Source organism: Myxocyprinus asiaticus, chromosome 6 (assembly GCF_019703515.2).
Source record: "Myxocyprinus asiaticus isolate MX2 ecotype Aquarium Trade chromosome 6, UBuf_Myxa_2, whole genome shotgun sequence".
In the NCBI taxonomy this organism is placed as follows: domain Eukaryota; kingdom Metazoa; phylum Chordata; class Actinopteri; order Cypriniformes; family Catostomidae; genus Myxocyprinus; species Myxocyprinus asiaticus.
The window spans coordinates 43,574,876-43,602,035 of NC_059349.1; the positions used below are offsets into that span (position 1 = coordinate 43,574,876).

The 27,160-nt window shown below is 39.3% G+C and overlaps 1 protein-coding gene across 1 annotated transcript in view; it reads left to right on the plus strand.

Annotated features, from left to right (window-relative positions):
• The first annotated feature begins 14,503 nt into the window (after window positions 1–14,503).
• The window catches only part of LOC127443130 (brain acid soluble protein 1 homolog), a 31,129-nt gene continuing 18,472 nt past the window's right edge, over window positions 14,504–27,160 (plus strand). The window contains exon 1 of the mRNA XM_051701665.1: window positions 14,504–14,636. The gene's annotated coding sequence lies outside the window, so the exon portion shown is untranslated. The remainder of the gene's footprint in view (window positions 14,637–27,160) is intronic.

Here is a 27,160-nt window from a genome sequence, read left to right on the forward strand (position 1 = left end):
ATTCAAGATGTCAATAAGGGTTGAAAACTCCTTATATAGTGGATTAGAAGCACAGGATAAGAGAATGTTAAAATCACCCAAAAGTATAATGCTATCAAAGCTTGTCACAATCCCCCCCAGAAAATCAGTGAATTCATTGATAAAATCCTTGTTTGGTTGTGGAGGTCGGTAGATCAATATGAACAACACTGGATTACCAAGTTCCATATGGAGCAACAAAACCTCAAAACTATGATATATAGCTGTAGGTACGGAGCGGCAGTGAAGTGTGTTTCTTATAACAGAAGCCAGACCTCCGCCACGACCAGTGGTCCGATGGGAATTAAAAAATTAGCAGTCCAGAGGGACTAGTTCAGAAAACGGTCTTAAGTCTCCCATTTTAATCCAAGTCTCTGTGACAAAGAGAAGATCCAAGCTTTGTGAAATAAAAAAGTCATGTAATATAAAAGTTTTGTTTACCAAGCCTTGGTAAGTGCAATCCTGAGCTGTAATGGTTCACTAGCAGTAGCTGTTACACAGCTGATGGTGCGGAGATTAAGGTGGTTCATTCCTCCTCGGCGTGTTCTGGGTGAAATGTACCGAGGGGTCCCGGCAGGCGAGTCAGGGGAAAGTGAGCAAATCCACTGATGAGGTATCTCCAGTGAGTGCCACACAACGTGCCGTCGGTAGTAGAGATCCGGTATTGGAAGGGCCGAACCGGACCGGCGAGCAAGATCCGAAGCCAGGCTGTACTTCCACCTAAACGCGACACCTGCTTGCTTGCCACATCTCCTGCGGCGCTTCCTCCGTGGAAGATTAAAAGTCCTCCAGCGCAGGTAATCAGGGATGTTTGGTGAGGGGGGAGGCAAGTAGAAGCGAGGTCCACTCAAATTAAGCGTGGAAATCTTAGCAGCTGAGTTGCGTATATCAAGCAGAGTTTGGCGATCATAAACCAGCGAAGAATAACTATACGTAAATAAAATAAAAAGTAAAAGAAACGAAGACAGAGAGGGGAGCAGATGGCAAACACACACACCGGCGCCATCTTGTCCTGCTTTCAGTCCACTTATTCTGGCATAATAACAAACAGACTAAAGTCGCTGTAATATCCAGACCCTCAAAAATAGGAGTGTATTTGGATCACAGTGCAGGAACTCTGTCTTTCTAGTGTTTCTGACACAATGATCCTCATGCACAGAGTCCACACCACATTCACTCAGCCTCTCTATCCTGGGTTTGGGATCTCTGTATGTTTTATAGGAGGAGTTGAAGTTTATTCAAAAGTGACTCTCTGTGATCTAACAATTTAAAGAGTCTACAAATAATATTGTCATATCACAGGAGTGGAAAAAAGATGAGTTTATACAAATTTTCATTAACAGTAACAACAAAAATCATATTAATAGACCTGTTTATAACTTGGGTGAATGAGTATATTTGATTTGTGTAAACATGTTTTTATGTGAATGAGTGTCTTTGTGTTAGTCAAATAATATTAATTGTTGCAGATTAATGTAGGTCATATGTTTAGTATTATTTTGCAATATTATTTCTTGACCATCAAACATAACCTCTTTCACATAGGCATACTATTGATGAAGGATATCGTTCTCATTCTCAACATATTATTGTAATTTGTTTTGGATTTGGACATTTTTGTTACGTTTACTCAAAACATTTTTATTTCCTGACTTTATTCACTGTATGAGTTGCACTGATGCTTAGAACCGTTTGTAACCAATTCAGTATAATCATTGCCAGAAAGGGTTAATCTGAAGTGGAAATGGGTGTGGTTCTCTTTTCACCCTGTAGAGGATGCTCTTGTTCATCGTAATTGTTCGGAGAGTTGACCTGACACGCGAAGTTGCTGTTGTTAGAAATTATAGCAAGAAGGTTATTTTCATTGATATTTTGCTAAATATTGTTTCATTTTAATGAAATCCATCTAATTTGCAGTGTGTTCTAAAGTTTCCCAGATGTAATCCATCGGAGGAGCCTTGTATTTTCTTTACTGTCTACTGTTTTTATAAGCTCTGGTGAGTTTCAAATTCATCAATACAATTCATGATTAAATTAATTGTAAACTTGTCAAAATGTTATAACATCCTTCACAAAACTGCTTTAAAACCTGTCAGTGTGATCTTTAATTATTATATGTGATATTTTCATGAAATGTGTGCTGCAAGTGCCAAGTGTGTGTGAATCGAAATGCATCATTGATTTGGTTAATTATATGTTTTTTATTTAGTTAATCAAGCTAAATATCACAAATTTCACATGTGAAACTACTTAATGAGTATTATCAAGTAAAAGGGTATATTGTTCCAATTCATTGATTTAATTAAGAGTTTCGTGTAACAGCAACCTATTATATGTTAAGTGTTTATAATATATTTTCTCATGAACGTCATTCATGATATAAAACGTCTTGGTTACATACGTAACCTCGGTTCCCTGAGACGAAGGGAATGAGAAGGGAACGAGACATTGCGTTTGCTAACGCATATAAGGAAGTGTCCTTCCACATGACCTACTCAGGGAATCAAGGTTATGTTTAATACATCAATAAAACTGTTATCCTTTTATTTGAAGTTGTACACAAAAATCAAGCAACGCAACAATATTCACTCTCCTGTTCTGCACTCACAAATGCTTTCATAATAAATCACTTATTTAGACCCTGTCTGTACCTTGATTATAATGGTCAGGGATCGTTTTAGTTGTCGCATTGCTCGTTTGCGGGTTGTTTACCTATGATAAATAAAACGGGGCGACATTTAACTAATTGAAAATAATTTAAAATTGCTCACCTTTGTTCTACAGCTTCTTTTCGAGTGTCAGGTGATGTTTCTTTAGCACTAATTTTCATGTGCGATCGGAAACCAAGATGAAATATACTGTAAAGCAAGTATCTGGATGTCAGACTATTCAAAACTTGCGCATAATGATTGGCTGTCATTACTGATAGGACTGTAATGTAGACTCACTGCATCTCTGATTGCCCATTGCTGTTTCATTGCTCAACGCACATGTCTGGGATTGGTTAGAAACTCAACCACTGCAAAAATACGTTCTAAATAGAAACCATTAACGCAACAGGAGTAGACTTAAATTGAATGCTGTAATTATCAGTTTTCACGATTACATAATTATGAGAGCCGTAATTGTAATCACGATTAGTTTTTCGATTAATTGTGCAACCCTATTGGTGGCGCCGAGGCAGCTGGTGTGGAGTATTTAAGCCAGGCGCTGGACCAAGACCGGTTGTGATAAAATATTGCTCTGTTTTGGCATAAAATGTCTCATAGACTGTGAGTGTTGCTGAGTCATGATGTAGCGCTCAGCAGTTCTATTCACAGAGCCTCCAAAATGGCCGGCTGGAGACACCGGTGTCAGTGTTTTGGTCTTGTCATGTTTTACTTTGTTCACTAGATGTCGCCATTGTGTTCTCCCTGTGTTTCCCATGCTTGTCTGTCATTATTCATTTCACCTCTGTCTTGTTTTCTGTGATCTATTTAAGTTGGCTGTTTTTGTTCATTTGTTGCTCAGTTTTTGGATTTGAGCTTCTCTGACCTGTTCTCTGTTGCTCCCGAGACCCTGTGGATTTCTGACTGTTATTGTTTGGAAATACTTTTTGTTTTCTGGATTTATGCTTTTTCAAACCGTGTGGATTTTTACTGCCATAAACTTTGTTTAACTGGATTCATTTTTTGGCATTGCTCCTGAGTTCTCCTTTGGATAATTAAAGACTTGTTTTTGTTTTATCCCTGTCTTCCGTGCGTTCCTTGCAACTGGGTCCACATTCCCCATTTTTCCCTGAGCTCAGTTCCCTTGACCTTGCGTCACCCCAGAGTCCTTGACAACCGGAGCATCAAAAAGAGCGGCTTTTCCCATGTCACTCATTTCCGGGAGGGTCCGCCAGATGTGACGATCTAAAAACACCAGGTTGCTCACTGACTTGCCAATGGCCTGTGTAGTGACTTTTGTGGCTTGCAGTGCTAAGTCCATAGCGTTGCGGAGCTCTTTGAACATCTCTGGATTGTAGCCTTTCTCATTCATTGTTTGAGGAGCTTAGCTTGGAAAACTTGGAGCACCGTCATCACGTGGAGTGCTGAACCAGTTTGGCCTGCCACTGAGTATGCTCTTCCAGTCAGTGCGGATGTCAAGGCGAGATTGTGTAGGTTCCTCTGGAGGAAACCACTCTATATCAAGCTCTTTGACTGCCCATGAAAGGATGCAAAGCATCTCCTTGTTGGTGGCTCATACACGCTCCTCGCTCTCACTGGGGAAAGGGTTGGTAACATCATCCACGGACCACTCGCCTGATGCAGTGAGAGACGTGACATCGTCATCATCCCCAGCATCAGAATTGCTGAACGAGACAAGGCATTGTGCTTCTGCAGAGGGCTGGAGCTCAGAATGCACATAATGTATCGGCATAGACGCGTTACATGGAGATTGAGCGTCTTGAGACTCAGTCTGTCTCCATGAAAACTAACTCTGCATGTTCACGGCCCAGACAGTGAATGCAGCTCTTATGCTGATCTAACAATGGGATGTGCCTCTCGCACAAGGAACACTTACAGAATGACATCTTTAAAAAGACGTGAACACGTAAGCGATTCGTGTGTGTGTGTGTGTGTGTGTGTATATATATATATATATATATATATATATATATATATATATACACAGACACACACACAATATAACAATATAAAATTGCTTATAAGGATACACAACACCTGCCGAAGCGCTGCGGTGAATCAGGATGCTGATGCAGCCCGTTCACCAGCAAAACCTCAAGTGGCGAGGCAGAGTGATGTTCACCGGAACACTGCAGCGGAGGAGAGAGAGTCTTCTCGTTGCCATGAAGATCCCACCTGCAGACTCGTATAGGGCTTCTAGATGAGAGATGAATCACTGTCTTGAAGGAATAAAATTCAGAGGAATGGTGTTTGTGCGCCTGCTTTTATAGCGAACAGTTTCGTGCCTAAAAGGGCAGGACTCAAACACCATAGCCAATATTTTTTAGATTAACATTTTTTTATTGATTCATATATTAACAAATAAAAGCAAAAACATTTACAAACAGAATCAATACTTAACCCCCTTGATTACTAACCCCCCCTCCCCCAATCCCCAGCCCCACCCACAAGAACACCCCAGTGGTCCCACATGATTATAGACACGCAAAAACAAATATTAAAAAATAAAATAAATAAAATATAATAATCACACACATAACATCTACACCTCTCTCTCCACTGTCCCTCCCCGAGAGCCCTCCAAAAATGGCAGATATTTGCCCCACTTTCCCACAAACAAGTCCAAATTACCCAATCCTTTAGCTACCCCTTCTTCAAAAGCTGCCACCTGCCCCATCTCCGCACACCACTCCAGAAATGATGGCGCTCCGTCCGACTTCCAAACCCTTAAATTAAATTGTCTGCCAATCAAAACACTTGTCAGAACCCAATTTTTTATACATTCTCCCCCCAAATTTATGACTGCCCCATCGCCCAAAATACAAAGTCTGGGGCAAAGTAAAACTTGAGTGCCCAAAATGTCACACAAATAACTCTGAACCCTCAACCAAAAATCTTGAATCTTAACACCCCCCCCAAAAGACATGAGTTGTGTCTCCAACTTCTGATTGGCATCGCCAGCAGGTGGGTGTGTCTTTAAGACCAAGCCTATATAATCTAGAGGGGGTCCAATAAAATCTATGTAAAATCTTAAATTGCATAAGGCGAACCCTTGCATCTCTATATTCAGACTTTACATTTTTTAGAATCCTAGTCCACACTCCTTCCTCCAGTACCAAATTCAAATCTTTCTCCCATAATCTCTTGATAGAAGTTAAAGCTCCATTCCCCCAGACTCTGAATTAGCAGGGAGTAATACACAGATGCCTCATGACCTTTTCCAAAAGCAGCAATCACCTCTCCCAAAGCACCGGCCACTTTAGGGGGTGTGTGCTACTCCCAAAAACAGTACAGAGCATGTGGCGCAGCTGTAAATACCTATAAAACTGAGATCTGGGAATCCCAAAATGATGACCCAAAATTCTCAAAAGATCTCAACACTTCACTCTCATACAGGTCGCCGAGTGTAGTAACCCCCCTCACAATCCACTCTGACCAACAGAAAGGGGACTTGTTGATACATAATTTGGGGTTCAGCCATATGCTTGAGGCAACATTTAAATAAATGTCCGAATTAAATACTCTGGCCACTCTTGTCCAAATCACATGCAAATGTGAAATAACGGAGTGTGATTTAACTTCTCCAGTTAGTTTGATAGAAAGTATTTGCAATGGTGAAATAGGGGCAAGGACTTCCTGTTCAATAGAAAACCAGGGAGGGGCTCTTTCAGGTGGAAGCGACCAATGAGCCAAATGCCTGACACTGAACGCATAATAATAAAATCTTGGGTAGGCCTAGCCCACCTTTGTCAATCGGCCTATGTAATTTGTTGAAATGTAGTATGGGACATTTACCATTCCAAATGAAGGACTTCGCTATGCTATCAAATTGCTTGAAATAAGAGAGGGGGACATCTATAGGGAGTGACTGTAGCAGGTAGTTGAATTTTGGAATACAGTTCATTTTAATAACATTAACCTTCCCAATCATCGATAAATGTAATGAAGCCCACCTGTCCACATCGCTCGAAAACCTTTTTATTAAAGGGTCAAAATTAACTCTAACTAAATCAGACAAATTTGCTGGGAATAAAATACCCGAATACATAATGCCCTGTTTGTGCCACTGGAAGGCGCCCGGCTGGAAGGCCGTTACTGGACAGTACACTGTCAGAGCCAAAGCTTCAGATTTAGACCAACTGATTTGTATCCTGAGAACTTGGAAAGGAATTAATATTCTGTGGAGGCAAGGCATAGGTCTAGTAGGGTCAGAGACAAATAATAAAATATCATCTGCATAAAGCAGAAGCTTATGAGCCACACCTCCCGCCATCATCCCTGGAAAATCATCCTTTCTTTCTTTTCTTATTAACAGAACAATAATGGGGAAAGAGGGCAACCCTGCCGAGTGCCCCTATTCAGAATAAAATAATCTGAAATTAATCCATTTGTTTGTACCGCTGCTACAGGGTGTCTATAAAATGACTTAATCCATCCAATAAAAGTATTCCCGAACCCATACATTTCCAAAATCTTAAAAAGATAATCCCATTCTACCATATCAAACGCCTTTTCGGTGTCAAGTGAGATGGCAGCGACTGGAGACTGATCATTCGCTACTGACCACATGATATTGATGAAGATATCAGAAGAGCTATGGCCCCGAATAAATCCCACTTGATCTATATGTATTAGAGATGTCATAACTTTATTTAATCTGTTAGCCAAAATGTTTGACAAAATTTTTATACCTAGCTGGATAAGGGGAATTGGAATGTAACTTTTACACTCACTTGGATCTTTGTCCTTTTTAAGAATCAGTCTGATCCAGGCTTGTATCATGGTTGGGGGAAGCTTTCCATTCTTTAATGATTCCGTATAAACTTCTAACAAAAGTGGAGCCAATTCTGTAGCATAATATCTAAAAAATTCAGCGGCAAAACCATCTGGCCCCAGAGCTTTGCCTGCAGGTAAGGCCTTAATTACCTCTTCAAACTCCTCCATGGTTATCTCAGAATCAAGAGAATTTTTTTGCTCAGTTGTCAATTTAGGGAGTTCTAATGGTTCCACAAATTTTCTAATATCTTCATCTGTAGACGAAGACGTGGAACTATAAAGATCAAGAGAACTCTTTAAAGGCATTAATATCAATGGCCGAGGTAAAAATTTCACCACCTGCAGATTTCACTGAGGTAATGGTAGAAAAAGACTCTCTCTGCTTTATATATCTAGCCAAAAGCTTCCCTGCTTTGTCCCCCGACTCAAAGTATGACTGTCTTGCCCTGAATAACCAAAACTCCACTTTCTGCAACAAAACAGTATTATATCTGTATTTCAATCGGGTCAATTCTCTGAGGCCATCAGACGACATTCGGCGCTTCAGCTCTGCCTCTGCACTTTTAATATTCCCTTTCATCTCCACGAGTTTGCTTTGGATTATGCTGTGGATTTTTTTGGTAAATGAGGCATACTGTATGATCCGACCCCTAAGAACTGCCTTGCGTGCCTCCCAAGCCACGCCACATTCATTTCAGTCTTTAACATTTGTTGGAAAACAGGATTTTGCAAAAGGGATACATTAAAGCTCCAGCTATATGATTTCTTTTTCTCTGTATGTGGCAACATCTCTAAACTCACCAGGGCGTGATCTGACACTAAGATGTTTCCAATTGAGCAGTCCACAACAGATGAAATGAGGGACTTGGATATAAAAACAAATCTATTCTAGAATAAATCTTATGGACTGATGAAAAAAATGTATAGTCCCTACCAGATGGGTTCAAAAGTCGCCAAATATCTGCAAGACCAAGATTTTTACACATCCTGTGAAGTGTCAATGTTGCTCTAGGGGGCTTACACACTTTTGCTTCACTATGATCAAGGACTGAGTCTATCAAAAGATTAAAGTCTCCTCCCAGTATTATATCATGAGGGGTGCCAGTGGCTTGCAACTTCCCTTCAAGATCAATAAAAAAGCCCTTATCGTCAACGTTAGGCGCGTAAATATTAACCAAAACCAACCTTTGCCCCTGAATTTCTGCTAAAACAATAATGATTCTCCCTAATTTATCTTTAATCTGTTTGAGAGATTTGAATTGTAATGACTCCCCTGCTCTTACTTGAGCCAGCACTAAAGAAAACATGCCCACCCCATATCTTCCCAAATTTTTCAGCTTCCTGCGAGGTAAGACATTTCACATTTCTTACGCTTAAGAAAAGAAATAACCTTCCTGGTGCCCCAACCCATTCACATTCCACGTGGAGAAAGATAACCCACTCATATTAACATCTGACATTTTGATATAATAGAAAAAATAAATTGTGTGTCAAAAACAAGATTATACAGACCATATTCCAACATTAATGCAACAATCAAACCCCGAACTCCCCCCCCCGAACCAAACAAACAGAAAAAAGAAAAATGTGCGCATTAACCCCACGCATGACAGCGCCAACCGGCGTCAATCCCTCTAAACTCAAAAGGTCCATGTATGCCTACAAGAGCCCCCGTGACAACTTTGCCATCAGATTGCTCAAGTCCGGTGCTTCTGCACAAATTTTTTGAGGCAAAATTACTTAACAGAAAATATTTTTTAAAACAAACCCCAGCCAATAGGCAGAATAAACACAAAGAATTGTAGATGTAGATTCATTCACAGAACTGTCTCGAAGGTGTGTTCCTCCACAAAACAAATTCCAGCCGATATAAAGCCGTTCAGTTTCTTCGAACAGACAAACAAGTGTTCAGTGAGTCGGCTGTTTATGAGTGCAGCAGATGACGTAATCATTCCAATGTCCCGCAAAAATACTCTACAAAACAAACTCCAGCCAACAGGAGGCATAAGCACAAAGAACAAACAGATTCATCCACAACTGTCCCAAAGCAGTGTTATTCCACAAAACAAACTCCAGCCGCTAGGTGGAACCAGCACAAAAAGAAACAAAACAGGTGTCCCTGTTCCTCGGATATCCAGAGTGTATTGAGTGAGTCAAATTCACTTGGACAGCCAGAGTAAGTACAGCAAGTTAATTCACTCTGGAGCTACTTGAAAAACACCAAATGGCTTAGCCATTGTTTCTATGAAGGACAGTGTTTGCTTGGGACACATAAATTCTTTGCGGCCATCCGTAGTATCTATTCTCAGTTTGGCCAGAAACATCAGTTTAAAAGCGATCTTCCGTTGATGTAAGAGTTTCTTACATTCCTTGAATCGATCGCGTTTCTCTCATTGAATTCGCAAAGTCCGGGAACAAGAAAATATTGTGATTCTTCCAAGAAAGCTTTCCTTTGCTCCTAGCATCGCACAACACAAGATCTTTATTGGATGATCTCAGAAATTTGGCCAGAATTGATCGGGATCTGTCCCCCTCAGCAGATCTGCGAACCAGGACTTTGTGAGCTCGCTCGATTTCCAGCTTATGGCCTGTTATATCGAGCAGACTCGGGAAGAGCTCGTCTAGGAATTTCACCATATCTCTGCCATCTTAATGCTCAGGAATTCCAACAATCTGTATGTTATTTCGTCTGCTCCTATTTTCCAAATCTTCCAGTTTTTCCAAAATGTTTTCCACGTCTATTTTGGTCGCGAGTGGATTAGCGGATACTTCCCTTTCCGATGACTCCAGATAATCGATCCGTTTCTAAACATCTGCCACTCTTGTAACCAACTCGGAGAATTTTGTTTCCATCGCCGTAATCGATCGACGTATTACAGCGAGATCTTCCAAGTCAGCAACAACCTTTATCAGCATCACAGACATGTTGGACAGTTGATGATGGATTTCTCCCGCTGCACTGATCAAATCGAGACCCTGGTCCGCAGGCCCATCAGAGGTTTCAGCTTGAGCACTTAAATGTCTTTTAATGTCTCCAGAGCCTGAGGATTTTGACTTCTTTGCCATGTTTACCTCAAAGAACAAATATGTAGATATTAGAGCCTAGGTCTTTGATGTGAGTGAAGTCTATTCTAAATTTGAGTAGAAGTGCTACACATACTTATGTCTTGGGAGTATTTGACAAACCGAACAAAATGATGGGGTTGATGGGATTATAATTTTTTGATTGTAACACTTTTTACAGCAAGGTTGTTTACATGAACATATGCACATTTAACACGTATTACAATCTAAATTAGGGATCATGTATTAAAAATAAATATTTTTCATACATTTTTTAATCTTGGTTAATGTTGATTTATGTAATGATGATTCTATACTGGACGATAAGGGCAGATGTGTTGCTAAAACTACCCATCTCGAAAGGTCCATCCAAAAAACAGTTATCCTGCTTGAAGCAGATTGAGAACTTACCTTGTGTCTACCATTCCTTGGGTTAGTCCATAATTAAATATCCTTAATTAAGAGTTATGTGTCACTAAGTTACAAGGAAATCACAAGAAAGTGATTTGGTGGGAGTGTAGCTGACGTCAAAGTCTGTTTAGATTTATTCATGCTTATTTAATTATTTTTCCAATATTTTTGTGTTAAAGAAATAAAAGACCTTTAATTTGTAAAATGAAAAAAGTTAGGAAGGAACTGTTTTAGCGGAGGCTTTTATGATGAAACAAACACAGAGGCTGAGTTTGGAATTGTATACTACCCATACTACTCGTACTACTTCTGCCAAATCGGTCTATGGCAGAAATAGTACGAGTAGTATGCAATTCCAAACTCAGCGAGTGAGACTCAGAGAAAAGATATCCACACCACATATTGAGTTCCAGAGTGTTCCACATTTTTAATATTGTTTATTGAAGTCATCCTACTTATCTAAGTTACAGAAGATGTTACAAGATGCAAGATTAAGTTATTCTTTGGTAATAAGCAGCCAATGAATTCTCAGAGGTTGAGTGGAGTGACAGGGTGGACATATCAGTGTCATATAAGAGCATCAGTAGGAAGGGAGTGTGGATTTGGATATAATAATCATTCCTGGAGTTTTTATTGCTCTGGGTCTGGTTACTCATTCTGGCACAATAAAAAAAAAGACAACTCCCTGTAGTCTCCAAATCTTCAAGAACAGGAGTGTATGTGGATCACAGTGCAAAAATTCTGTCCTTCTACAGTGTCTCTGACACAATGACCTCATCCACAGATTCCACACCACATTCACTCAGACTCTCTATACTGGGATAAAGGTTTATGGAGAATCAAAAGTGAAACTATGTTGTATAACTGTCTAGATGATACAGAGATTCTATTACACGCTGTGCCTAAGAACATCCCCTACCTTTTGTAAAATTACTGTAAGGCACAGGCTTCATGCTGTAATATGAAAAAAGACACAATTGTTAATGAATAGTTACATTTATTTATAATAAAAATAAATAATATACTCAGAACAATCAGAATAAAAAAATTTCTGTCAGTTAATACAGTTAGTAACATTAGCCAAATGGTAGGCCGAAATCTACAACTAGATCTGGTCAGCTAATTTGATTGGACAAGTGGCATTCCATTATATTTTGTTTACCTACACTGGAACATTTAATTTTGTGTTAATTCTACATGTCTGTAAATTCCAATTCCATGGTTTGCAACATTGTAACCAAACTATTTTCTTTGGCAGAGCACAAACTAAACAAGCAGACCATACTGTGTCTGAAATGTCAGTTACTCAATATTAACTTTTTGTTCATGGAACTGTTTTATAAAAACGAATGCTCTGGGGGGATTGTCCCTGTTTTAAGAGCACTGTAAGTCACTTTGGATAAAAGCATCTGCCAAATGCATAAATGTAAATAATATCTGCCCAAACTTAACCCTTTCCCTAATCGTGAGTGGAAGTGACACCCACTTTTGGAGTTGGCGCAACCCCCTTTTGGATATTGGAGGTGTACTGAATAGGAGGTGTACCTTTGCTTGACATCATGGGAAAATCAAAAGAAATCAGCCAAGACCTCAGAAATAAATTGTGGACCTCCACAAGTCTGGTTCATTCTTGGTAGCAATTTCCAAATGCCTGAACCACATTCATCTATACAAACAATAGTACGCAAGTATAAACACCATGGGACCACGCAGCCATCATACCACTCAGGAAGGAGACACATTCTGTCTCCTAAAGATGAACGTAGTTTGGTGGCCGAAAAGTGCAAATCAATCCCAGAACAACAGCAAAGGACCTTGTGAAGATGCTGGAGGAAACAGGTAGACAAGTATCGATATCCACAGTAAAATGTTTCCTATATCGACATAACCTGAAATGCTGCTCAGCAAGGAAGAAGCCACTGCTCCAGAACCGCCATTAAAAAAGCCAGACTACAGTTTGCAAGTGCACATGGCGACAAAGATCTTACTTTCTGAAGAAATATCCTCTGGTCTAATGAAACAGAAATTGAACTGTTTGGCCATAATGACCATCATTATGTTTGGAGGAAAAAAGGTGAGGCTTGCGAGCCGAAGAACACCATCCCAACCGTGAAGCATAGGGGATGGCAGCATCATGTTGTGGGGGTGCTTTGCTGCAGGAGGGACTGGTGCACTTCACAAAATAGATGACATCATGAGGAAGGAAAATTATGTGGCTATATTGAAGCAACATCTCAAGACATCAGCCAGGAAGTTAAAGCTTGGTCGCAAATGGGTCTTTCAAATGGATAATGACCCCAAGTATATCTCCAAAGTTGTGGCAAAATGGCTTAAGGACAACAAGGTCAAGGTATTGGAGTGGCCATCACAAAGACCTGACCTCAATCTGATAGAAAATTTGCGGGCAGAACTGAAAAAGCGTGTGCGAGCAAGGAAGCCTACAAACCTGACTCAGTTACACCAGTCTGGAGGAATGGGCCAACATTTCAGCAACTTATTGTGAGAAGCTTGTGGAAGGCTACCCAAAACATTTGACCCAAGTTAAACAATTTAAAGGCAATGCTATCAAATATTAACAAAGTGTATGTAAATTTCTGACCCACTGGGAATGTGATGAAAGAAATTAAAGCTGAAATAAATCATTCTCTCTACTATTATTCTGACATTTCACATTCTTAAAATAAAGCAGAGATCCTAACTGACCTAAGACAGTGAATGTTTTCTACGATTAAATGTCAGGAATTGTGAATTTTATTTTTTATGTATTTGGCTAAAGTATATGTAAACGTCTGACTTCAACTGTATAAATGGAGGTTTACGAGAAAAAAACACTGCATCGTCACGATTTCGGTAAAGTAAGAAGCAGATTTTATTATCATCTCTTCAATACAACACAGCAACAAGTGAGTGATTTACTTACTCTTTTACTATAAATGCTGAAGTTAGAAAATTATTCGATATTAGGCCATCATTCTGCTGTACATACTGTGGTTGTGTGAAAGTTTATAAACTTATATCTGAATTCTGGTATTATTATCCTTCAATTTATTTACATTGCCGGAAATGCAGCCGCTGCGTACATCCGCGTTGCAAAATAAGATGGATACCTACTTGGGCATTCTAGCCTCTTACACATATTTTCTTTCTGTGTTCGCTGAAGTACCGGTTGATGTCGCCAGGGGGCGTGCCAAGACAAAAGCTGGATTCATTGAGCAGCCTCCTACTCTTCACAAGCACATGGATGCGCGTTCCTCGGTTTAAACTCAATACAAGCTGGTATAAATTGATAATTGAGCATTATGAATTCATACCACATTTAACCAGCAAGCATTGGAACTATCATACAAAGAAGTAACACTGGTTTAAAGATGTTACTAAACAATTTAATTAAAATAGAAGAGGCTAAACGAAAAAAACAAACAAACTCGAATGTGTTTGTGAACTGTTTTTATTGAGAGATAACATCAGAAATCAATGTTACTGTGTAGACATTATGTAGCGCGCAGCCGTGTCTCGTCTTGGAGCGTCGCGTGCCCCCGCCCCCAAACCGAATACGAGAGTGCGCGCGAGAAATGCAGCGCGAGACACACACCGAACAGCCCCAAGAAACCCCACCGACGCCACGCGCACTGGAAAAAGAGCACTGAAGAAAACAGCAGACGTTTGCGAAAGGAGCGACAGGAAAGGCGACCGCCGACGGTAAGTGTCTTTCACTCTTTCAGTAGATTTCACAGTTCACTATCAGGAATTTAATCTAGTTGGAGCGACTCTGACGAATAGGCTGTGCCTCCATCTCCATTTGGAGAGCCGGAGCGCACAGTGGTAAACGGGTGATAACCAAATCAGTGCACGTTTAAGCATATCGATACAAGTCATAAAGCGGGTGAATAGCTGAACGATGGGTATTTTTTTTTTAATAATGTAATTTTCGATGTGCTCAAAGATTTAAATGAGCCGAGGAATTCACTGAACTGAGTGGAGAGGGGCGTGTTCTGAGCAGACAAGTGATATCTCTGAGAGTGCGTTCGTCGCCGTCTCATCACTGTTTAGTATCATTTTATTTCAAATATGTTAAGTAAAATTGCTTGACGAATTAATTGCTGAACAGAATTACGAATGCGCAAAAACAGACATTGATAAGTTAGCGGATTTTCACAGAACTCTTGGTTTTATATGGAATGATAGTGGTTTTGGTGATGATTAAAGGGTAAAAATGTGTTTTTGATTGTTTAAAAAGGCATGGATTGATGTTCTCCTTCCTCTGTCAGAGAGTAGAGCTGGCACACATTTTGCAGCTATATATCTAACTGGTGCACACGCGTGCGCGCACACCCACACACGCGCGCGCACTCAAATACTACGGAACAGAAGCTTATAAATAATATACACATGACAAACACTTGTGACTGATCAACATTGTTTGTATATACATTTTACCCTATATGATGCGATGTTAGCAAGATTTATTTTCCTATATTTCCTCACTGTTGAATCTCTCACAAATGCAATGTGGACAGGATTTATTCTTTATATCTGTATCAATGTGTTTTGTCTGCTCATTATTATTATTACTTTTTGTTGTTGTTGTTGTTTGTCTCGATCTACACCATAATTGCCTGATCCTTTGTCTCTGCAAAGCACATGCGCATTGCGCGTAGGGTGTGGATGGACAACAGATGCTTTTTACCCTCTATATTTCACACACCGTTCCCTATGTACAACTGCATCTGTGTTTATAATTTGAGTACAATCTTACTATATGTATTAATTTCCCTGCTGTTTTCATGCTGATATTTCTTTAGTGAAGGAATCTATTTTACGATGCGATGCCTCAGACAATGAACCGAGTGACCGTGCGCTCGCGCTCGCCTCCCGGTATTCCAGAAGACAGTGAGGGGAAAAAAAACGTGTGCTCGTTCACACTCTATGTAAATTCTTGAGCGGATACAAGAGCATCACCACGTCCAGACACCGCATGCTGAAATCAGTGTAACATAGCATTTGGTCCAATGTTTTTCCTCTTTCTTTCGGATAAGAGCTGATGATAAGTAAGTTTGAGAGAAGTGCACGGTTCAACCATCCTCACGTTCACGCGACCAACTAAAAACCCTCATCCAGGTTATGAGTCACGCGCTTTAACCTGGAAACATCATAACCTACTCAGGATTGAGTGCTGATTTTGAGGTGACCATTCAGACGACAATTTCCCTATTAGTACGATTTATATCTGCTTGAGCACAGGGAAATTTGGTATAATCCTATTGGATAATTACTCTTTTAGATTTCCGAAAAGATTCCTTCTGAAATAAAACTGACCAGGAAAATAAATATTGCCAACGAGGTAGAGAATAAGGGGCAAATGGAGAATTTGACTCTGTTGAAATGTTCTAAAGATATTAGATTAAAAAATACAGATATCTTCTGGAAATAGCCAATAGAAATAAGTTCTCTGTAATAGGTGCATTGGACGTAACCAGTAGGGCTGGATGATAGGACGATGTAATCGGACATCGACGATATCTGACAGTTTTCCTGATGCTGATTGTGACACTCATTGACAGATGATAAACGACAAAATCTGGAAATTACAAAACCATAGAGCTGGGAAGTCACCATATGTATTAAATAGCAGCACAAGATATAAAATTATCACCCGCCAAATGCAGGTAGGCCATATCATGCGCATGGCGGGCAATTTTGCTCATCTGCCTGCCACTTTGGCGGGCTAACGGTAAGATGTCTCGGAATGACACATTTCAAGAAATGCTGTAAGACAGACACACCCTTGAAGAAACACACTTTATTTAGAAGAACAGACAAAAGAAAAGCCATTGATGTGCATATCTGATTCATTGTTTGTTCAGAGACATGCAGAGCGAGCGTGTCTCGTGGAATGCGCATAGTTCTCTTTCTTTTCCAGTCATCTGAAAACTGTTTGCAAGGATAGTGTGATCTATGAGAATGCTGCAAATGACCTCAGACCATCTCAGGAGGTGCTCGAACTTTTGTTCGCTTTATTTCCACAGAGTAGTTTGCGCTTAATATGCATTGTGAACGCAACTCTGCAGATCATCTTTATATATAGCCTATGTGATTAAATCATAAATTAATACAAAAACACATTGAACTTGAACCTACAATTTATTTATATTTCAGTTATTATTATCATCACTATTATTATTATGTTTACATTTATAATTGTCTTTAGATCTTAATTTGTATTAGTAATTTTCCACCTGTTGTCATACAGTGATACTTGCGTGACAGCAGCAAATGGAAGGGTGGTTATATAATATATATATATATTTTTGATAACTTTGCAAATGTATTAAGAAGAAAAAACTGAAATATCACATTGACACAAGTATTCAAACCCTTTGCTATGACACTTGAAATTTAGCTCATGTGCATCCCATTTCTCTGGATCATCTTTGAGATGTTTCTACATTTTCATTGGAGATTACACCTGTGACAAATTCAGTTGATTGGACATGATTTGGAAAGGCACACACCTGTCTACAGTATATAAGGTCTCACAGCTGAAAATGCATATCAGTGCAAAAACCAAGCCATGAGGTCAAAGGAACTGCCTGCAGAGCTCAGAGACAGGATTGTGTCGAGGCACAGATCTGAAAGAAGTTTGGAACAACCAGGTCTATTCCTAGAGCTGGCCGCCCAGCCAAACTGAGCAGTTGGGAGAGAAGTGCCTTGGTAAGAGAGGTGACCAAGAACCCAAGGGCACTCTGGTTGAGCTCCAGAGATAATTTCTGGAGATGGGAGAAACTTGCAGAAGGACAGCCATCACTGCAACACTGTACTGATCTGGGCTTTATGGTAGAGTGTCCAGATGGAAGCCTCTCCTCAGTGCAAGACACATGAAAGCCAGCCGGAATTTGCAAAAAACACTTAAAAGGATTCTCAGACTGTGAGAAACGAGATTCTCTGGTCTGATGAAATGAAGATAAACTGTTTGGCCTCAATTCCAAGCGTCATATCTGGAGGAAACCTGGCACTGCTCATCGCCTGCGCAATACCTTCCTAACGGTGAAGCGTGGTGGTAGCATCATGCTGTGTGGGTGTTTTTCAGCTGCGACTTGAACCCAATCGAACATCTCTGGAGAGACCTGAAAATTGCTGTCCACCGACAGTCCCCATCCAACCTGAGAGAGCTTGAGAGGATCTGCAGAGAAGAATGGCAGAAAATCCTCAAATCCAGGTGTGCAAAACTTGTTGCATCATACCCAAAAAAGACTTGAGGCTGTAATCGCTGCCAAAGGTGCTTCAACTAAGTACTGAGTGAGGGGTCTGAATAATGTCAATGTGATATTTCAGTTTTTTCTTTTTAATAAATTTGCGACGTTAACCAGGGTTCCCGCGGGTCCTTAAAATGACTTGAATTCAGTTTTCTGAAATGTATGGTCACAAAATTCTTAATTATCATTTAAAGAGGTCTTAAATTTGGTTGTGGAAAGACAGGAGCAGAAGGCAAAACATTTCCAAATAAGAGTCCCCGGTGTATTTCATCCTATAAAGTTAAAAGTTCAGTAAAGCAAAAATCGAAGTTCCAGTGAGGCACTTACAATGGAAGTGAATGGGGCCAAATCCATACATATTAAAATACTCACTATTTTGAAAGTATAGCCATAAGACATAAACAATATGCATGTTAACATGATTTTAGTGTGATAAAATCACTTACTAACCTTTTCTGTGCAAAGTTATAGCCAATTTTACAACTTCTTTGCAACCCTAAAATGACTGTAAAAATTACAATTTAAATAATTTTACAGCTAAAATACACAAGTTTTAACAGAAGAGTTAATGTAAGTGCTTTTATAAAATTATAAGCTTCACATTTCTGCATTTAAACAATCAAAAAAGTTGCCCCATTAACTTCCATTATAAGTGCTTCACTGTAACCTTGAACCTTTAAAAAAAAAAAAAATGAAGTACAGGAGGGACTAGTCGAAATAAATTTTTGTTGTAATCAATATTATGCCACAAATGCTGTTGATTGAGCTTAACCTTTATTGAAACCGGAATATTCTTTTAAATCCATTTGTATTCATTCAGATTCCTTGTATTAGATCATCCAAAGAAACAAGAAATGAGGTGATTCACACTTGAGCTCAGGTGTAAGTGTGTGGTAATGAACAGAACATTTCAAACCTAGTTGGAGTTTAGTGTCATAGTAACAGATGGGAGCAGAACTCTTATAATTTTGAGACATCTGGAGTAAGAAAGTTGTTAAAGACATTATGCTTGTTATGTCCGTTATCACGGTTTCTGCTCTGTGTGACATGAACCACCCAGAAGGAAGCAGTGAGAGTGAGAAAAATCTGGAATGTCTCTTGGGTACTTTAATTGTAGATGTGTGTTTGTGTGTGTGAGAGAGTGTACAGGAGATTTACAATCTGAATCAGTACACAGTTGTCTTGTTGAAGAAGAATGGATGTTTGTTTTTGTCCACCCGAGCCACATCAACCAATTAGGAATCAGAAATGCAGAAGAGTCATAGTGAGCAGTTTTGTGAAATCTCAAACGAATTTGGTGCAGCAGGTGCTTTTGATTTGAACAAAGTTCCCATGGTCATGGAAAACGCCCCAAATTACTTGATCAGCTATAAATTAATCTTTGTGAGTGTGATCTATATAAAATTATTAAAAACATATCCATATCCAGTAATCGACAACTGGAAAAGTCATAATTCATTGGTCAAAAGGTGTGGGAACTGGATATTTTGATGACTGGATCACAGTTTGTCACAGAAAAGAGTGTGATAGAAAAGGGGCAGTGAGACAGGATGGCAATGACAGACTGAGAGGCAGACCAGCCAAGCAGAGCTGTGTGTGTGTGTGCGTGCCTGTGCATGTGCATGTTTGTTTGAAGAAGATCATTCAAAGGGACAGATAACTCAAGCACATCTGAAACAGTCCAGAATTAGAGATGCAGCCAAATTCAATGTTATTTTTGGACCTGTACGTCTTAAAAAAATTATTTGATAGTCTACGTACCCATTCTGTCACACCGGAGTTAACTTCTTGTGATTAGTCGAGCATTTCTTTTATTCTTTGATGCTTTCTCCAGGAAGCTTTAGTGTTGCTTGCAAAACTTGATAAGTTTTAGTGTCAGTCACTAGTCAGTTTCTGTCCCGTCGTGCTTTACAATCTGTTTGCATTATGGGGAAAGTGATTGTAGTATTATATAATAGTATGGCCTAGTTATGGGTTTACATGATGTAGTGATTTATTTCAATATGTATAATTATTCAATGTATTATGTATATTTGACTTAATATAAAATATAGGGTGTCATAAAGGTTAAAAAGTCCCCTGAAAATCAATTTCAGGGGGCAAAAACCAGCCTTTCATAACAGATTTAATTTCTGACACTGTATCAACCCACAAGGTGCAGATTTGTCAGGGAAACTTTGTTTTTAAATATTCATGTACATGATTGTGTTAATTATGAGCGGTTCCTGGTGGGGAAATTAGCCCCTCAGAATTCTTGATTCTAATATTGTGTGTGTCATCATGGAATCTCTCTGGGTTTCCATGGCAATGACCTAAAGGAACTGTAAGAATAAGCCAGAATGGCAGCCCTCCTATGGTTCCTACGGCAACAGCCAATCAAAGGCCAGACCCCCACTGACCCCACCTGTCTGTTACAGTCCCTTGGAGAGAGATGTGCACACACTACCACACACAATTAATACTGTTCGAGAACATTGGGCATGATAAACATTACAACGAAAAAAATACATAATTTTATTGTTAGGGTTGTATTGATGTGTGAGGTTGATAAAAGAGACTCAGGCCACGTCCACACTAATATGTTTTCATTTGAAAACGCATCTTTTTCATCTTCGCGTGGTAGTGTGGACAGGGGAAATGGAGATATCTGAAAACGATGATGTATTTGTTGTCATGTTACACAGTTATGTGATCCATTCAACCCAAAACATTTATGATGGCGGCCCATGTTTTAGCTGCGTTGTTGTGCTTGTTATTATCTTTGATAGCGTTGTTAAAGATAAATGTTGTGTACAACCCTAACAAATGCATTCCTTTAAAAGTGACATGAAGTTTACTTGGAATTGCTGTCCGGTGATGGAACACAAGGACAATTGTGTTTCAGACCGTACATGGAGCGGCAATTTTTTTTTAATTTAAATTTTTATTTTTAATAGTGTGGACGAGCAACTTTTGGGAAAACGCTTTTAACCAGCAGTGTGGGCGGAGAGCGTTTCGAAAACAAAATTCCTGTTTTCAAATGTATCTGGATTAATGTGGATGTAGCCTCACTATGCTCTAGACCAGAGATGCCCAAACTAGGGCCTGTGGGCCAACTGACCTTTGAAATTGCCCGCCTTGACGTATATGACGAGTGGGCAAAAAAAGCAAAAAAAACAAAAGAATGCTATTGACGGAGTTTTTCATTGCATTAATTTAGCAGATTGCAGAGTAATGTTTTTTTTGTATAATTAAACCATAAAGGAGGGGAACCAGGGCAACTTAAATATTTTAAAGATGCCCTATTATGCTTTTTAGGATTTTACCTTTTCTATAGTGTGTAACATAGCGCTTTGTGCATGCAAAATTTCTGCAAAAATTACACAGCACAAAGTCCACGCAGTTATTCTCTCCGACAGACAACATTGCTCAAGAACTACAAGAAACGGCTGGATTGTAGTCCAGCCATTTTTTCCGTAAAGTATATACGTCACTATGTAACACATTTGCATAATGCACACCTAAGGGCTAATTTGGCCCGCCCTCAAACAAATGTAGTAATAGCCGAGGCCAGGATGAGTTGGGTTAGTGTTGTTGCCATGTCGAGAAGACGCTGTTTTCTTCACTGCAAAGGCAAACCTTCTTTGTTTGGACTTCCAAAGGCAGACGAATTGAAGTATCAGTGGTTAAAATTTATTTTTACCACTATTCCTCAGCAGTACAACCACAACCAATGCCGGATTTTCAAGTCGGCTACTCCTGAAAGATGGTTCAGTTCCCACTTTGTTGGGACAATCTGGCGCTTCAGAATCACAACCTGTAAGTATGCTTGATTATTTGTGGATTTATCTGCTACCAAGAGTTCAGATGCAGAGTTTTGTGTTGTTGTTACAATGTACACCCAGTGCACAGCTGTAGGCCTCTGCTAACTTGCTAGCTAATGTTATTGTGTTGAAATAGTTTTGCTAATCAGCTGTGGGCCCACTTTTACCTACAGTTGTGTAGAATAATGCAGATTGTTTGTCGTTCTTACTATCATGAATAGTGATCAAGTGTGGAGATGGATTTATTTTTACAAACGGTCATTTTACATCTGCAATCCACGGTAGTGCTCGGCTAACTCGCTATGTAATTTTATTGTTTTGTTAAGGGTTTACTATTCAGCTGTGGCTGGTTTTACCTAAAACTGTGTAACAAAATGGTCGATCTCAAGAGTCTTTATAATTATATAATTACAAGCTGTAATGTTACGGCCGCTATCCACGGTAGTCCACGGCTAACTTGCTCACTAACTCTCTAATACTGCCGGTAATGTCCATCCGGGAGTAAGCCTCTGTTCTCCGTTCATATCTCGGGTGAAAAAAGTTCAACAACACTCATTCCAGCAAAGGATGACTAATTTAGATGCACAATGTGTCTTTTACTTGAAGCTTTGTTAGGTTCACAATAATCAACACTGTACTTGTAAGAAAGCTACTAAATTAATTATGTTAATTAAATGTCCTGCTAAAGTCGTGCTTGCGAAGATGGTTCGGGTCGATCAGCTTGTTCTTCCAAACTTTTATTATTTCATTCATTATCGGACTCTGGCTCAAACTGGTACGGCAAAAACCGATGCCATTGTTACCATAGTTACAATAGTGTTTACAGCTGCTCAGGAAGCCTGAAACTCGGTTATGGTAAGGGCCGTTACATTTCCGACACACAATCTACACTGTTGACCTGTTGATCACAACAGACTAGGCCAGCTGACCAATCAGAGCAGACTGGGCTTTTCGGAAAGGGGGGCTTTAAAGAGACCGGAGGTAAATCAGAACGTTTCGGCCAGAGTATGAAGAGCGTAAACTTATGAACCTGTAACTTAGCATAATATGGGGTCTTCAATATAATACAGCTGGCAGAGCCTGAAATTCGGCTAACAATTCCCGCATTCATAATACGGGAAATTCCCACACACTTTTATTCATTTTACAGTGCAGCTGCCAATTATTAAACCAATAGATACAGATGAACAAATCAAATCAGTAAACTTGTTTTTGTATCAAACTGTAATTCCAAAAGCTGCATGAGTAAATCCGCTGTCTCTCTCTTGCAGTTGTCAGCAGTGTCAGAAGTGTGAGCGTGCACAGTGAGCAAGTGCTTCAACGCTTAGTTACTGAACTTAGGTTTACACATCTGTAACATCTTTTCTAAACCTGTTAATTCGACATGCAAATGGCGTTATACCACTTCTCCGAAAGCGAGCGATGCGATAAAACTACATTCCTGTTTATAATCAACAAAGCTGTTAACATTGCAAGTGCGTGCGCCTTTCATATCTTTGTACTCCCTCATTATTCATAATGCAGCACATTTGCAAGAAAGGCAGAAATAGCCAAAATAGTTTGTGTAATGTACCAGCTGCATGGTGAAGAGAGACACTTAAACACCTGTTACATCTCTCATCTCCATCTCTAGTTCCATCCAGGATCGGAAATTAACGGAGGCTCAGGGAAAAAAATAAATACCCTGCAATCTGACAGTTCCAAATTAATATATCTATCATGTTCTTCATTTGAATACATTGTTTTCGTGCTATCCCTTATGCAGATGTTGCCGAGTCAGTGGCGGATGCTCGCACCATAAACGAGCACAGACGGTCACTCCGCTTCTCACGCTTTGCATCAGTTCGGTGTCATGCTCACACGTTCAAATGATCAAATGCTACAATGCAGTTAATAACAATATTAACAAAAATAATATCTGGATGTGTTAAATAGCCTTGATGTTAAATAAAACATTATTAATGATACAATAATAATTTTACAGAACATTAACCACTTAATATCTCTGACTAATGTTCATTGTTTTATTAAATTGGCTTGGAGTTGCTAATTTTTTTTATAAGCTCCTCATTCCAAATCTGGAGAAATGCAGTCATCTACATCTACTGTATCTTTGCATTTGTTTTGTAGGCTGTTAATTTAATAGGCAAAATATTTGGAAATATGTGAATGAGAAAATAAATTGTTTCAGTAACAATGCACATTATGCAGTGTAGAGATCATTTGTTATAATACAGTGTTCTCTTTTGGCCCCCAGCCCTCAATCAAGTTTGATTTTTGGCCTTTCGTATGAAAAAGTGTAAAACACAGGGCAAGAATAAAACACAGAACACAAAACAACACTAAACGAACAACAGTTCTTCCTTGGCCAAAGCCAAAAAATGGACTAACAGCTCATCCCAGTGACCATCTCTGTGTTTGCTTGTTAAGAACTGAAATAACTCTTATTTACTAGTGCCTCCTAAGGCAAGCATTACTATTACTCATAAACAGGGTTAGGGATTTGAACAAACCTCAATCTAAGTATTAAACTTTGCAGCATAACTTGTCCCACACACTGGTGAGAAGAGGTTTGCTGTTACTTTTCTAAGCAATCAGATGTAAGATTTTTGCCTGGCGGACAATAAAATTGGCAAAAAAAAAAAAATCCCTCTGGTTTACAGGAGGAACCCAAGCCATTTTTTGGTGTTTCTTTAACCGAGTTCAACTTTTTCTTATATGAAGTTTCTGTTAAAACTAATTTGGTAACTTTTAACCAGGACTTCATCATTTATTTCTGGTACTTTTAAAACACCTTATGTACAAATTTGACTGTTTTAGCTTTGTCCCAGTACCAGACATGCAATATTAAACTATAAAAATCCATTATAAAAATACAAATTATTACTTGTTTAAAACTACGATAATCTGAACAGAGTGAAATAAACCATTTAAATATTTATTGTGTGAAAATTATTTCTATCAACTTTACAAAAATTACAACTGTCCCACAGTTGTGGCATCATTTCCACCACACTTAAACAATTTTGCGCCTAATATAGTGTTTTCAGAAGTTAGTGTACTTGTTCATCAAGTAAACAAAAGTGTCAGTGAAGAGCTTGCTTGATATAAAATATGAGACAAGTGATGTTTTATAAAAACAAAGGAAAATATGGGTAAATATCACTTGTGCGCATGATATTTTATTGGCTGTCCTTTTCAGTTAAGCTGTAATTTTGCCAAATTGTGCAAAAGTGTGAAAATATTATTTAAATGTATTTAGGATACGTACAAATGTTAGCTATGAAATTTGCTTTAGAAAGACAAAGGAGTGGGCCAATTTTCATAAATAAACATTTAATTTCCATCACTGTCATTATTCTATTAAACAAAATACAGAATCTGATACAAAAATTACAAAAAATTACAAATCTCCTGTGATGCATGTCATTGTAGGATATTGTTAGTAGACAAATAAAGAAAATTATATTGTGAAGTGTTTCTTGTTCACAGTGCTAAAAGTGCCTGAAGCTGAAGAAACACCTAGGCAATATATGGACCAGAATATCATACAGTAGACTTGGAGGCTGCTTTGACTTGGTCCAGTAAGCAACCAACCAGCAATGTCCTAGCCAACACCCAAAACACCCTAGCAACTAACAAGCATCATGCTAAAACCCACTCAGAACCTCAGAAACCACTAGCAGCCATTCATTATGCTAGCATTGTTGACTTTTGCATGGGTAAGCAAACAATTGCAAAAATTGACAAATGCAGCATACAGTTTTCATCCATTTTGCACTTACAGAAGCTGCATTATACAGCTGAGAATGGCTAATACAGCTAATGCATGTTTAAATATAAATGTACATGTTTGCTGCTTGTTTTGCTCTTGTTGATATCATTATATATTTACTTCATGTAAAGTTGTAAAAGGACTTGGCTGATACATTTTTGCAAGCAGAAACGAAGACATTTGAAAACCAACTTCTGTTGTGTGCAGGTCACAGGCTATATAATCAAGGCCTCTAATGAACAATGCACTCGCAATTGTTTGGACAGCGAGTTTCCCTGAGAATGAAAATATTAAACACTGTGTAGATTTATGTGTCTTTCCTTTTTCCTGGTGATAGGAGGATTATGTTTAGACTAAGCCTAAATCTCAGATATTTAAGACAACATTAAGTGTCTTTCATAATTTCATAAAAGTCGTACACATATGAAACATTGTAGATGCTTTTTAAGTCCTAAGATGTATTTAAAACTTGATATATGTGCAGAAAATATATACAGTTGTGCTCAAAAGTTTGCATACCCTTGGATAATTGGAAATATATGTACCATTTTTAAAGAAATCATGAGTGATCAGGCAAAACACAATTCTTTTATTTCTTATGGGATTCATATTCAACTGTAGGTTATAACAGAATGGCACAATCATAAAACAAAACAAGGCAACAAAGAAAAAAATTAAATGACCCCTGTTAAAAAGTCTGCATACCCTTAGTTCTTAATACTGTGTATTGCCGGGGTGGCCTGGGTAGCTCAGTGGTAAAAGACGCTGGCCACCACCCCTGGAGTTCGCTAGTTTGAATCCCAGGGCGTGCCGAGTGACTCCAGCCAGGTCTCCTAAGCAACCAAATTGGCCCGGTTGCTAGGGAGGGTAGAGTCAAATGGGGTAACCTCCTCATGGTCACTAGGGAGGGTAGAGTCACATGGGGTAACCTCCTCATGGTCGCTATAATGTGGCTCGTTCTCGGTGGGGCGCGTGGTGAGTTGAGCGCGGATGCCGCGGTGGATGGCGTGAAGCCTCCACGCGCTATGTCTCCGTGACAACTCGCTCAACAAGCCACGTGATAAGATGCGCGGGTTGATGGTCTCAGACACGGAGGCAACTGGGATTCATCCTCCGACCATGCAGCTCATTTTTGTTCAAGTATCGTCGTATTGTACTCCTTGAAACAACCACACCGTCTTTTTCCAGAGCAGCCTGTATTTATCTCGAGGTTACCTGTGGGATTTCTTTGTATCCCGAACAATTCTTCTGGCAGTTGTGGCTGAAATCTTTCTTGGTCTACCTGACCTTGGCTTGGTATCGAGATCCCCGAATTTTCTACTTCTTAATAAGTGATTGAACAGTACTGACTGGCATTTTCAAGGCATTGGATATCTTTTTATATCCTTTTCC